This window comes from Cupressus sempervirens, chromosome 3 (genome assembly GCF_028749045.1).
Source record: "Cupressus sempervirens isolate cs-2001-9-10 chromosome 3, ASM2874904v1, whole genome shotgun sequence".
Lineage (NCBI taxonomy): Eukaryota > Viridiplantae > Streptophyta > Pinopsida > Cupressales > Cupressaceae > Cupressus > Cupressus sempervirens.
The window spans coordinates 233,777,438-233,791,352 of record NC_143120.1 but is presented as its reverse complement, the minus strand read 5'-3'; positions in this window follow the sequence as shown (position 1 = coordinate 233,791,352).

The window sequence follows — 13,915 nt, the reverse complement described above, 5'->3', positions numbered from 1 at the left end:
TCATGATTAATAATCGTCTACATATCTTTCTATCTATTAAGCCATATGCCAGAACAAGTACCATTGGTGTAACATTGGGATCTCCATTACAATGAGCTTCTTTAACCAATGATGCAACACCATCCAATGTTGATGAGTGACCATTTTCTTGAGACTATTGAATCTATACCATCATCCAATAAAGATTTTTTGCAATATACAAATGTAGTGTGTTGAGATAATGGGTGTTGCACACATTGCAAAATATTGTTATATTGTATTGTTTTATTTTATTATGTAATGTTCCACCTAGATGGGTGTGCAAAATGTAAAGGTTCCCATGGGATATACTTGATGAGTTGTACTATAATATTATGATAATATTTCATGTAATTATTTAATATTAGGGAAAAAGAAATCAAATTTATAATATTAAATGTGGGGTCAAGGGGTTAGGTAGCACATGGTTTATGTAATACCACTTGATGATTTTGTGAGACTTGCTACTATATAAGCAACAACAAAGGTAGTTATTTTTGATAAGATAAACAAGTTTTATAAGGACCCTAAAACCCAAAAGTAGCTACAAAACAAGGCTGATAATAAGCAATAAAGCCCAGCCAAATAAAATGAGTCTAAAGGCTGATAATAAGCACGAGGCTTAGCCAACAACAAAGGCCAACAAAAGGCTAGAAAACATAGTCTATAGCAAAACTAAGAAAAGGCCAAAATGAAAAGCTAGTAGAACAACAAAAACACAAAAGATAGAACCAAAGGACTACTCTTCATTCTTCTTCTCAAAATCCTACATGGTCTAGGTAGCCTCATAAATCTTCTAGTGCTCCTCAACCCTCTACTCCTAGACTTTCTCCATTTCCTTGTCCAAACTAGTAAAGGTGATGTCAATAGCCATATCATCCTTAGACCTAGCTCTTTCTCTGTCCTTTCCTTCCTCACATACTAGCAAACCTCTATCTTTGATCACACCGGTTAAAGAGAGCATATTGTCATTGATTGAATTGAGGAGAGAGATCATCTGACTAGCCAGATTGTGATTGTAGTTTTCAAGATTCTTTATTCTCCTTTCTACCAGATTGGCTCTATCGCTCTGATCCTCCTGGTTCTCATTTTTAGTCTTCCTATTGTTTCCTTCCAACTAACACACCTTCTATCTAACCTCTTCCAGCTCATGGTATAGCCACTTGATTGATATGAAATTATCAATCATGTTGTTATGAGAATTGTTCAAAAGGTTCATTCCTATCTCCCTTGCATTATCAGAGATGGCCAATAGCTAGATCAATGAGCTCTTCAAGACTGGGCTCTTCCTGATTCTCCACCAAAATCTGAGGGTTCATAGCTTCTGTATAAATTCCCAATGTTGAAGTCCTAACATTGAAGTTCCTCCAAGATTTTCTCCTATTTTTGACAAGCACTTCCCCCTCTTTAGCACCAACATTATCCTTTTCCTTCTCCTCATAATGAGATTGAGGGTGGGGGTGAATAGGGGAAAGGGGGAGAATTGAAACATCTAGTTCCTAATTTGAAACCCTCGCTATATCCACATTATCCCTCTTCCATTTTTTCTCAGCATGGTCCTCTTTAATCTCCTCTTCCATCTCCTTGTCTTCATCCTCAGAGTCTGTGTCCTCCTCATCCTCATTGTCATGGCCTTGACAGTTTAATATCTGTCACCTTGGAATCTAAGATTAGTTGGCTTTTCTGGATGGTTTGGTATTTGTTAAGTTACTTTAATTCTGGTATTATTATGTTTAACTTTTTGAGAAGTCAGAGATTACTCAAAATCTGATTCTCAGAACATATGTTTTTATGCTCTCAATTTTGTGTTATATTCAGAATCTTGTCATCTGAATCAATCTAGATTCAAGAATCAAAATTTTATAAATCAATGTTAGTATGGTTTTAGTTTTATTTTTTTGTTTGATTCGTACTTTCAATTTGATGTATAAGGTGGCTTTAAAATATTATCAGTACTTTAAATCTGTAGTTGCCAATTTTTTTTAAAGTGTGTGTGTGTGTGTGTATATATATATATATATATATATATATATGTATGTATGTATGTATGTATGTATGTATGTATGTATGTATGTATGTATGTATGTATGTATGTATGTATGTATGTATGTATGTATGTATATGTAATTTTGGAATATTTATGTACTTGTATTTATATTAATACAAGTTGTAGTTATACGTATACATATATGTATACTTATTAATTAGTAATGATATTAATGTTAATTAGGATTAATATTAATATTCATATTAATATCAATATTAATATTGATATTAATATCAATATTAATATTAATATTAATATCAATATTAATATTAATATCAATATCAATATTAATATTGATATGAATATTAATATTAACATTAGTACCTAATTCTATGTTAGTAAGAGTTAGTACCTAGACTAACCTGTCATATGGAATCTAACTTAGTCATTAAAAAACCTAAAACCTGAGTATAGCCTAAGTTATCGATGTATTATCAAGGACTTGGCAAGGGGGTTTTGGGTTTTGGTGTGAGGCGGAAATGCAAATGCAAATTTAATGCTTGCAGGTTGTATATGGTACTTCTGTTGCCATGTGTTGGAGAAGGCTAAGAAAGTGGGTTAAGGGTTATGCTCACTGTTATGAGCATTGATTTTCACGTCGTTTGAGTTTGGATCGCCATTGTTGATTTTTCAGTTGGGGTTATGGAAATGCTGTTGAACAGGTTTCTCGGCGCTAATATTTGGATACTGTTAACCATGAAGGAGACTTTGACTCACTCCAATTCTATAAATCCTCACAATTTTGTATTCCTCATTCTTCTATTGTTCCATGGATGTATTTCTTGGTTTTTGCCATTGAGAAAGTTTCATGGTATTGCTAGTAAGCAGCTTAGAGAATTTGGAAACTTGGGGATTCGGGTTTGAAAAAGGGTTCTTCTGGTAGCTTCTTTTGAGTATCTTTCTGCACTTACTCAGGCAGGGGGCTTTTTCTTTAACTCTATCCTTCAATTATTGTAATGTTTCATTTAGATTTGTGAAATTTGAATATCAAAAATCGTTATGTAGGTATTGGAAGTGTTCATTGCTAAACTCTGTATTTGTGTTTGCAAAGGGGTTTAGAAGAGTATGTAAGTAATACTAAATGTTGTGCAGGACAAAATTAGAAGGGGTGTTTGGTTTCACACTAAATGATTATGTGGGTTTTTGGCCTTTCAAAGCAGTCGTATTCTATGTGGGTTTTGGGATGCTTTGTAATTGTTTTTATTTCTTTTTATAGAGCCATTAAGAAATGAAGATAGTCTTTTAGTCATACAGTTGTCGTTAAACATTTTACAATATATAAACTTTGTTTTGGATTTCGATAGCAATTAGTGAACAAAACAATTGTATGAGATGTAACACGACTGTTGTCTATCATCATTATTATTATGTTTTGGGTCTGACGATTTAGGCACATATATTTGTTATATTGTTTGCTTGTGTGGGTTTCAAAGGTTCTGTGTTTTTTTTTTTTTTGTGTTCATTATTTTTTTTTTAGTCGAATATGACTCGGCCACAGTCACGAGTTCACAGTGATCTAAAAACCCATGACTGTGAATCGAGGGAACAGACATGAGATGGGGTTGGATTCATTCTCGGTTATGGTCGAGGGCTTTGGGCAACATGTTTAATAGCCATTAAATTCAACAATAGTTTTACTGAACTATGATTGTGAACCAAGACATAGTCATTATGTCAAACAATTCATGTGTAACCGTGTGCAAAAGTTTTGGTGTTGACCTTTAGCGTGATTTTGGGGTTTTGAGTTTTGCAGTACACAACCATTCTTATAATAAATAGGAAGAGATGTGTCTTTGTTTTACAGGTTTTCATTGTGTCAAATTCGAGGAGTGCCTTTTATTCTTATAGCTATAAGAGTCCATGTTTTTTTGATAGTGTTTCATGTTTTGAGATAAAAAATAATAGCATAAAGTTTTATTCGATACTTACAAACCTTAGATATGCTGATATCTGGGATGGAAGAGGCATGTTGTTAAATTGGAATTAGGGGCACTGTGTGGGTCACAGTTTTAAACAGTAAGGTGTTATATATGTTTTGGTAAATGTAAGTGAGTACGAATATGTATATATATATATAATATTGTGTGTGTGTGTGTGTGTGTGTGTGTGTGTGTGTGTGTGTGTGTGTGTGTGTGTGTGTGTGTGTGTGTGTGTGTGTGTGTGTGTGTAAGTATTTATTTATATGTATCAACATATATGCATTGCCTTACGAATTGAATTGTTAGAATTTTTCATAGATATGTAATTTTGAGATTATTGTGATTACTGGTTTTGGAAATGAGAATTAATTAAATTCTTATAATCTAATGTTAGTAAGTAATAATATATGTGGATAGTTTTATTATTGATAATTTAAAATGAGATGTAAATATAGTGAATTTTAGAAAAGTCAAATTCCTTACTATTAATTTGAATATAGTTGTTATGTAGTTGAAAAGCATAGTTAATGGTAAAAATTAAAAAGGACAAGGCTATGGAAATGTATGAAAGAAAATTCTTTCAGCTTAAGAAGTATTCTAGTTGGAATGAAGGTGATAAACCTTTAGTGCAACACTTTATTTGGGGTTTAAATCCTAGGATTGGTGAGGAAGTGAGAACTTTCAAACCAAAATCTGTTAAGGAAGCTGCTGATCAGGCTAAGCTTGCTGAAATGAAAACTGGTTTTTCAACCAAGAGTGTTATTAACCCACCTATTCCAAGTAGCAGTAAGAGTCAAAAATCCTTCAGGGATAATTCTAAGGCAACACCTAGTGGCTATGGTATTAAATCTCAAAAGAAAAAATTCAACAAATTTACCAAATCAGACAAGGGGTTTAAGGTCCCTGAACTGCCTAAATCCATTAAGCCTGCTGAAAGTGTGAAACAGAGTTTTGCACTACCACAAGCAAATTCCTCGCAGGATAAGAGTACCAAAAGAGGAGCAGAATGTTGGCATTGTGGGCAGTTGGGTCATTTACAGTGGAATTGTCCTATTAAAGGCAATAATCGGGGTAGGACAAGAGCATCAAGTTCTGAGGCTACTATTGGAGATTCTAGGAGGAATCACCGTATTTTTGCTATTGTGGAACATAAGCAAGCAGAACATCAGAACACGGTGATTGAGGCTAAAGGTACTTATCAAGGTACAAAAATTTCCATTTTATTTGACTCAGGTGCCACTGATTCTTTCATTTCTGCCAATTTGGTTAAACATTGCAATATTCCTGTGAGAAAGGCTGAGTTGGCATGGAAAGTTGAGTTAGCTTCTGGATCTAAGTTAGAAATTGGGCTGATTGTGGTAGATTGTGAAATTCATCTTAAGGCATTTACCACTATAGTAAACCTCAAAGTTATTCCTTTAGGAACCTATGATATAATTTTAGGTATGGATTGGTTGGATCAGCACCAAGCTGTAATTGATTGCAGCAATAAGATTATTGAATGCATTGATGATTTTGGAGTAAGTAAATTCATATCAGGAATTAAGAGGCCTATTTCTTTTAGAACTATATCCGCTAAACAACTTCAAAGGTGTTTACGAAAAGGCTGCAAGCTGTTTGCTATTTCTGTCAATGATTTTTCTAAACCTATGGCAAATCAAACTAGTTTAGACCATTCCTTACTTAAGGAATTTTATGATATTTTTGTAACAAAGATTTCGGGTATTCCACCCAAGAGAGAAATAGACTTTAGGATTGATCTTGTGCCTGGTACTGAACCTATTTCTAAGAATCCTTATCGAATGACAACACAAGAATTGGTAGAGCTCAATGTTCAACTTGAAGAACTTCTTAGGAAAGGGCTGATTAGACCAAGTGTCTCTCCTTGGGGTGCACCTATTATCTTCGTTAAGAAGAAAGATGGATCGCTTAGACTGTGTATTGATTACAGGCAGTTAAATAAAGTTACTATCAAGAATAGGTATCCATTGCCTAGAATTGATGATTTATTTGATCAAGTTAAAGGTGCTAAAGTATTCTCTAAAATTGATCTTAAATCTGGGTACCATCAGCTAAGAATTCAAGAAGTTGATATTCATAAGACAACTTTTTGAACTAGGTATGGGCATTATGAATTTATTGTTGTAACTTTTGGTTTAACAAATGCGCCATCAGTATTTATGAGTCTGATGCAGGGAGTTCTTAGAACCTTCCTTGATAAGTTTGTAGTTGTTTTTCTAGATGACATTCTGGTTTATTCTAACTCCATGGAGGAGCATGAACAACAATTGAGACAAGTTTTTGAATGTCTCCAAAGGAATAAGCTGTATGCTAATCCTGATAAGTGTGAATTTTTCAAATCAGAAATAAGTTATCTTGGACACATTATAATGAGGGATGGGATAGTTGTGGATCTAGCCAAGATTAGAGCTATTGTAGAATGGCCAACACCTACAAACGTGTCTGAAGTAAGAAGCTTTATGGGTCTAGCTAGTTATTACCGAAGGTTTGTGGCTAATTTCTCGAAAATAGCACATCCTATCACTTCTCTTTAGAAAAAAGGTAAGAAATTTTTCTAGTCAGATAAGTGTGAAGAGGCTTTTTAGTATCTTAAAGAATGGTTGACTAGTGCACCTGTATTGGCAGTACCTGATCCTTGTAAAGAATTTTTGGTTTGCATAGATGCTTCTTTAGATGGATTAGGAGCAGTTTTAATGCAAGATGGCAGGGTGATCGCATATGAATCTAGGAAACTCAAGGATCATGAGATTAATTATCCTACTCACGATTTAGAACTTGCTGCAGTAATGCATGCATTGACCAAATGGCAACATTTTCTCCTTGGACAGCATTTTGAGTTGCATACTAATCACAGAAATCTTCAATATATTTTCACACAACCAAATTTGAATGCACGACAATGCAGATGGATGGAATTTTTGTGTTAATATAACTTTGAAGTTAAATATGTGCAAGGTAAAGAGAATAAGGTGGATGATGCTCTTAGCAGAAGACATCACGAGCTCTCTTCTTTAACTCTCACAGTGGATCTGAAGGAGAAAATATTGCAAAATTTGATTTCTAACCCTTGGTTTTTAGATGTCAAGGCTGTTATTGAAAGTGGCAGAATGTTAGAAGGTAGATTTGAAGGTTACTCTATCAGCACTGATGGATTGCTGATTTACAAAGGTAGCATTTATGTTCCTAAGGTTGGAAAGCTACAAAATTTGGTTATGTCTGAAGCTCACAAAGTGCCCTATTCAGCACATCCTAGTGTTAAGAAAATAAATGTTGATCTTAAACAGTATTACTATTGGCCAGGTATGAAGAGGGATATTGCTGACTTTGTCGCTAGATGTCTAGAATGTCAGAGGGTGAAAGCTGAACATCAGCATCCTATTGGTTTACTTCAATCTCATAGTGTGCCTGGATGGAAATGGGATACCATCTCCATTGATTTTATCATAGGGTTACCTTTATCAGTTAGGTGGCATGATTCAATCATGGTTATAGTTGACAGGTTAACTAAAGTTGCACATTTTATACCTATTAGATCTTCTTATAATGCTACATCTATAGCACGTATTTATATGGAACATATAGTAAGACTTCATGGGATTCCAAAGAAGATCATATCAGATAGGGACCCAGTTTTCACATCTTCACTTTGGAGGTCTATGCAATGTGAACTTGGTACTCAACTAAATTTCAATTCTGCATATCATCCTGAGACTAATGGGCAAACTGAGCGTGTAAATCAAATTTTGGAAGACATGCTCAAGATGTACGTCATGGATAGGCAGAAAAAATGGGAAGAATTCTTGCATTTAGTAGAGTTTGCATCTAATAACGGTTATCACAACTCTATAGGCATGGCTCCTTTTCAAGCTTTGTATGGACGACCTTGTAGAACACCCTTGAGCTAGGATAATTTGGAAGATAGAGTTCTCCTAGGCCCTGAAATGCTACAAGATATGGAACAATAGGTGAAACGAATCAGGGAACACCTTGTTATAGCACAGGATAGACAAAAAATGCATGAAGATTTGCATAGGATTGAGCGACAGTTTGTGGTTGGGGACAAAGTATTTATGCGGGTCAAACCTAGAAAAAGTCCTATTAGATATGGTAAAGGTTCCAAATTGTCTCCACATTTTGTGGGACCATTTGAAATTCTAGAATGTGTAGGTCCTATTGCTTACAGACTTGCTTTGCCTCCCAGTCTATCTCGAATCCATAATGTCTTTCATGTGTCTGTATTAAGGAAATACATACATGATATCACTCATGTTCTTAATTGGAATGCATTACAGGTAATGGATGGCCAATTGATGCTGGAACCAGTGCAGATCATTCAGTAAAGAGAGCTAAATCTCAAAGGTCATAAGGTGGAACAGGTAAAGGTTTTATGGTATCATAATGATGATACCTCTGCAACTTGGGAAGATACAAGGGCAATGAAAACTTCACATCCTCATTTGTTTTTAGGCTTCTAGGAGTAAGCCTAAGCTGGTGGGGAAGGGTTTCATGGCCCTGACAGTTTAATATCTGTCACCTTGGAATCTGAGATTAGTTGACTTTTCTGGATGGTTTGGTATTTGTTAAGTTACTTTAATTTTGGTATTATTATGTTTAACTTTTTGAGAAGTCAGAGATTACTCAAAATCTAATTCTCAGAACAGATGTTTTTATGCTCTCAGTTTTGTGTTATATTCAGAATCTTGTCATCTGAATCAATCTGGATTCAGGAATCAAAATTTTATAAATCAATGTTAGTATGGTTTCAGTTTTATTTTTTTGTCTGATTCGTACTTTCAGTTTGATGTATAAGGTGGCTTAAAAATATTATCAGTACTTTAAATCTGTAGTTGCCAAAAAAATTTTTAAGTATATATATATATATATATATATATATATATATATATATATATATATATGTATGTATGTATGTATGTATGTATGTATGTATGTATGTATGTATGTATGTATGTATGTATGTATGTATGTATGTATGTATGTATGTATGTATGTATGTATGTATGTATGTATGTATGTATGTTTATAATGTTGTATAACTATATAGATAAATATGAGTGCATTAGTATAAAACAATTTTATATATATATATATATATATATATATATATATATATATATATATATATATATATATATATATATATATATATATATATATATATATATATATATATATATATATATATATATATATATGTATGTATGTATATATATATATATATATGTATGTATGTATATATATATATATATATGTATGTATGTATATGTATGTATGTATGTATGTATGTATGTATGTATGTATGTATATGTAATTTTGGTATATTTATGTACTTGTATTTATATTAATACAAGTTGTAATTATACGTATACATATATGTATACTTATTAATTAGTAATGATATTAATGTTAATTAGGATTAATATTAATATTAATATTAATATTAATATCAATATTAATATTGATATGATTATTAATATCAATATTAATATTGATATGAATATTAATATCAATATTAATATTGATATGAATATTAATATTAACATTATTACCTAATTCTATGTTAGTAAGAGTTAGTACCTAGACTAACTTGTCGTATGGAATTTAACTTAGTCATTAAAAAACCTAAAACCTAAGTATAGCCTAAGTTATCGATGCATTATCAAGGACTTGGCAAGGGGGTTTTGGGTTTTGGTGTGAGGTGGCAATGCAAATGCAAATTTAATGCTTGCAAGTTGTATATGGTACTTCTGTTGCCATGTGTTGGAGAAGGCTAAGAAAGTGGGTTAAGGGTTATGCTCACTGTTATGAGCATTGATTTTCACGTCGTTTGAGTTTGGACTGCCATTGTTGGTTTTTCAGTTGGGGTTATGGAAACACTATTGAACAGGTTTCTCGGCACTAATATTTGGGTACTGTTAACCATGAAGGAGACTTTGACTCACTCTAGTTCTATAAATCCTCACAATTTTGTATTCCTCATTCTTCGGTTGTTCCATGGATGTATTGGATTTAAACATAGTCTTTTAGTCATATAGTTGCCATTAAACATTTTACAATATATAAAATTTGTTTTGGATTTCGATAGCAATTAGTGAACAAAACAATTGTATGAGATGTAACACGACTGTTGTCTATCATCATTATTATTATGTTTTGGGTCTGACAATTTAGGCACATATATTTGTTATATTGTTTGCTTATGTGGGTTTCAAAGGTTCTATGTGTTTTTTTGTTTCTGTGTTCATTTTTTTTAAAAAGTTGAATGCGACTCGGCCACAGTCACGAGTTCGCGGTGATCTACAAACCCATGACTGTGAATCGAGGGCACAGACATGAGATGGGGTTGGATTCATTCTCGGTTATGGTCGAGGGCTTTGGGCAAGATGTTTCATAGCCATTATGAATTCAATAGTAGTTTTAGTGAACTATGATTGTAAACCAAGAAATAGTCATTATGTCAAACAATTCATGTGTAACCGTGTGCAAAAGTTTTGGTGTTGACCTTTAGCATGATTTTGGGGTTTTGAATTTTGCAGTACACAACCATTCTTATAATAAATAGGAAGAGATGTGTCTTTGTTCTTACAGGTTTTCGTTGTGTCAAATTCAAGGAGTGCCTTTTATTCTTATAGTTATAAGAGTCGATGTTTTGTCGACAATGTTTCATGTTTTGAGATCAAAAATAATAGCACAAAGTTTTATTTGATACTTACAAACCTTAGATATGCTGATATCTGGGATGGAAGAGGCATGTTGTTGAATTGGAATTAGGGGCACTGTGTGGGTCACAGTTTTAAACAGTAAGGTGTTATATATGTTTTGGTAAATGTAAGTGAGTACGAATATGTATATATATATATATATATATATATATATAATGTCGTGTATGTATATATATATATGTATGTATGTATGTATGTATGTATGTATGTATGTATGTATGTATGTATCTATGTATGTATGTATGTATGTATGTATGTATGAACATATATGTATTGCCTTACGAATTGAATTGTTAGAATTTTTCATAGATATGTAATTTTGAGATTATTGTGATTACTGGTTTTGGAAATGAGAATTGATTAAATTCTTATAATCTAATGTTAGTAAGTAATAATATATGTGGATAGTTTTATTATTGATAATTTAAAATGAGATGTAAATATAGTGAATCTTAGAAAAGTCAAATTCCTTACTATTAATTTGAATATAGTTGTTATGTAGTTGAAAAGCGTAGTTAATGGTAAAAATTAAAAAGGACAAGGCTATTTTTTTTGGTAATATGAATTGTGGATTGTATGAAAGGATACAAGTGTGGTTTCGTTTGGTACATTGAAAGATTAAAAATGGTTTTATATGATATCTTTGTTTCCTGGTGCAATTTTTATATTGAAGCAAACGGAATAAGTGTATTAGTTGGAATTGAAAAAAATAAAAAAATAAACTATGTTTTCTTCCAATTAGTATAAATTAATGTGTATGTTAGATTATGCAAGTGTGATCTTTTAGATTGGGTGGTTGTCATAAAGCGAGTAACTTGTGGTGATAGAATTATGTTGCCGGATGCCCTCCGACACTAATCTAGATCCTTATGGGAAAGTTTATGACAGTTATTTAATCAAGTGGTAATATTTAAAATTTCATGGGATGGGTATCATATAATAAGATAAGAACATTATGGTTTCACCTGACATATTGAGTTCTACGAGTGGTTGAACGTAGATTCTTATGTTGACACCCATGGACTACTGGATCATTACCTTGTCATTTTCTATGCGAGTTTATTTCTGCATATCTGCGTGTAAGAAATTTTGTACTTGCTTTATAATTGAATGTGGTTGGAAAAATTATATTTTCAGTACATCTATTTTCTGTTTTAAATGAATATAGTTTTGTTATAAAATCTAATGTGCAGGTTTGCTAGAGGTTTATTGATTTAATTAGTGTTACTAAGCCCTATTTGGTGTGTTGTGGATTGTGCTGTTTTGGTTTTTAGGATCGAGAAAGGGTTGGTTTTGGATCTAGAAGAAATGACTGTTTACATTTAGAGTTCAGTATTAATTCGAATGTATTTAAAGTTGTTGTACTTTTAATAAAAGAGTATAATTATGTTATATACTCTGTTGAAATATTGTGAAATGTTACATTGTTGATTATGAGTACTTAATTGAGTACTTAATTGTACCTGGTATATAGAGTAAAATTTTGTAAAGGAGTTTTATTTAAAAAAATAAAAAATTTTAGGCTTACAATCTCTTATTATGTATGGTTTATGGTTATCTTTTGGTTTTGTTAAGGTGAGGGTATTAAATTCATTGTATTCCATATCCTCTTTGCCAGAGGTTTGGCCATGGTCCCTAGGGCTCTTTCTCCTAGGGGTAACATCAGAGGACTGCTTCTTAATATGAACCTTAATTTTCTTTCCAGAAGAAATATTCCCCTCCTCTGAGCTTATGCTCTGAATTTCATCAGAGTCAGAAGAAAAGATGAAGCTACCATTGTCCTCGTCTGCATCTAGCAAAGGATTGTTCCTAATCATCTGAGCTTTGAAGTACTCATGGATTAGAAGTAACAATCCCTCATGCAGAGATGGGTTGACAATAGGTTTCTTCTTAAAGCTAGTGATAGCCTTGTTCATGGAATTAAATAAATAGAAAGCGAAAGAAATTTTCTTATCATGGTGGAAATGATTAAGAAGAACAAAATGGTGAGTTCTTACTCAATCAAACCTAAGGTCCAAAGTTATATATTCAATGATAGCATGCAACACATACCTCCAGAGCTTTTTGATGGATTCCATCACATAAAATTTCTCGCTCTTAATCAGTTCATTCATTTCCTTAATGCTTTTGACAAAATCCTTCAAAGCATTGGTAGAGACCATTCACTTTCACCTTGCCATCTTTCCACAAATTCACCATACTATTGGTGACCTCAGGATCAAAACCATGAAGTTTGGCAATGTAACTAGCAACCCCTCCCTTTTTCAAAATTTTCCAAACTTTTCCCCTTTTCCTCCATTTCTCTAGCTCCCACACCAGCTCCTTTCCACAATGTTCTCCCACCATCTCTTCAGCATTTGCTCCAAAAATTCTCATAAATTCCAATCTCTGCAAATCCTTTGCAGGCAAGATTTGGGCACAGTAACTCTGATACGCACCAAGATAATTCCCCTTACTTAAACACAAGTAGTACATGACAATTTCAACCCACAAAATGTGTCAAAAAGAAAAAGAAAGCATCAACTGCTTGTATAAACCAAAAAGGCCTTTATGACTTGTACTCGTATGCCATATACCTTTAATAGTCATAATTACCATTAGATCTCAACCGTACACCCCTGGATTTTTTCTAGGTCGATAAGGGTCTTGGCTTCTACAGGAATATTTATTCCCGAATGCCATGTAATCAACTTGTCAGATTGCACACCTTTATTGGCAAACCAATCCATAACAAGATTTTCTTCTTTGAATGCATGTGTGATGTGGACAGTTTCAAATTTAGCAAGGGTTTCATGAGTCTCTTCAATTAGATTGGAAATTGACCAGGAAGGGTGAGATTTTCCAATAATACAATTAATTATGTTATTTGAATCCCTTTCTAACCAAAGCTTAGTTATTTTGACTTCAAAAGCCAGATTAACCACTTGGCACACTGCTCTGGCTTTTGCAAAATGATTAGTTTAGATTCCCAACGGAAGAGAAAAAGCTGCGACTCCCTCTCCAAAATTGTTTCTTATTATTCCACTACTTCCTGAGGGACCAGGATTTCCTTTTGAGGCACCATCGAAATTGGCTTTATGCCATCCCTCTAGGGGAAGAAGCCATCTGGCTTGATGTCTTTTAATCTTCCTATCTTTTTCCTCATCAGTCTTGCTACCATCAACTTCAAA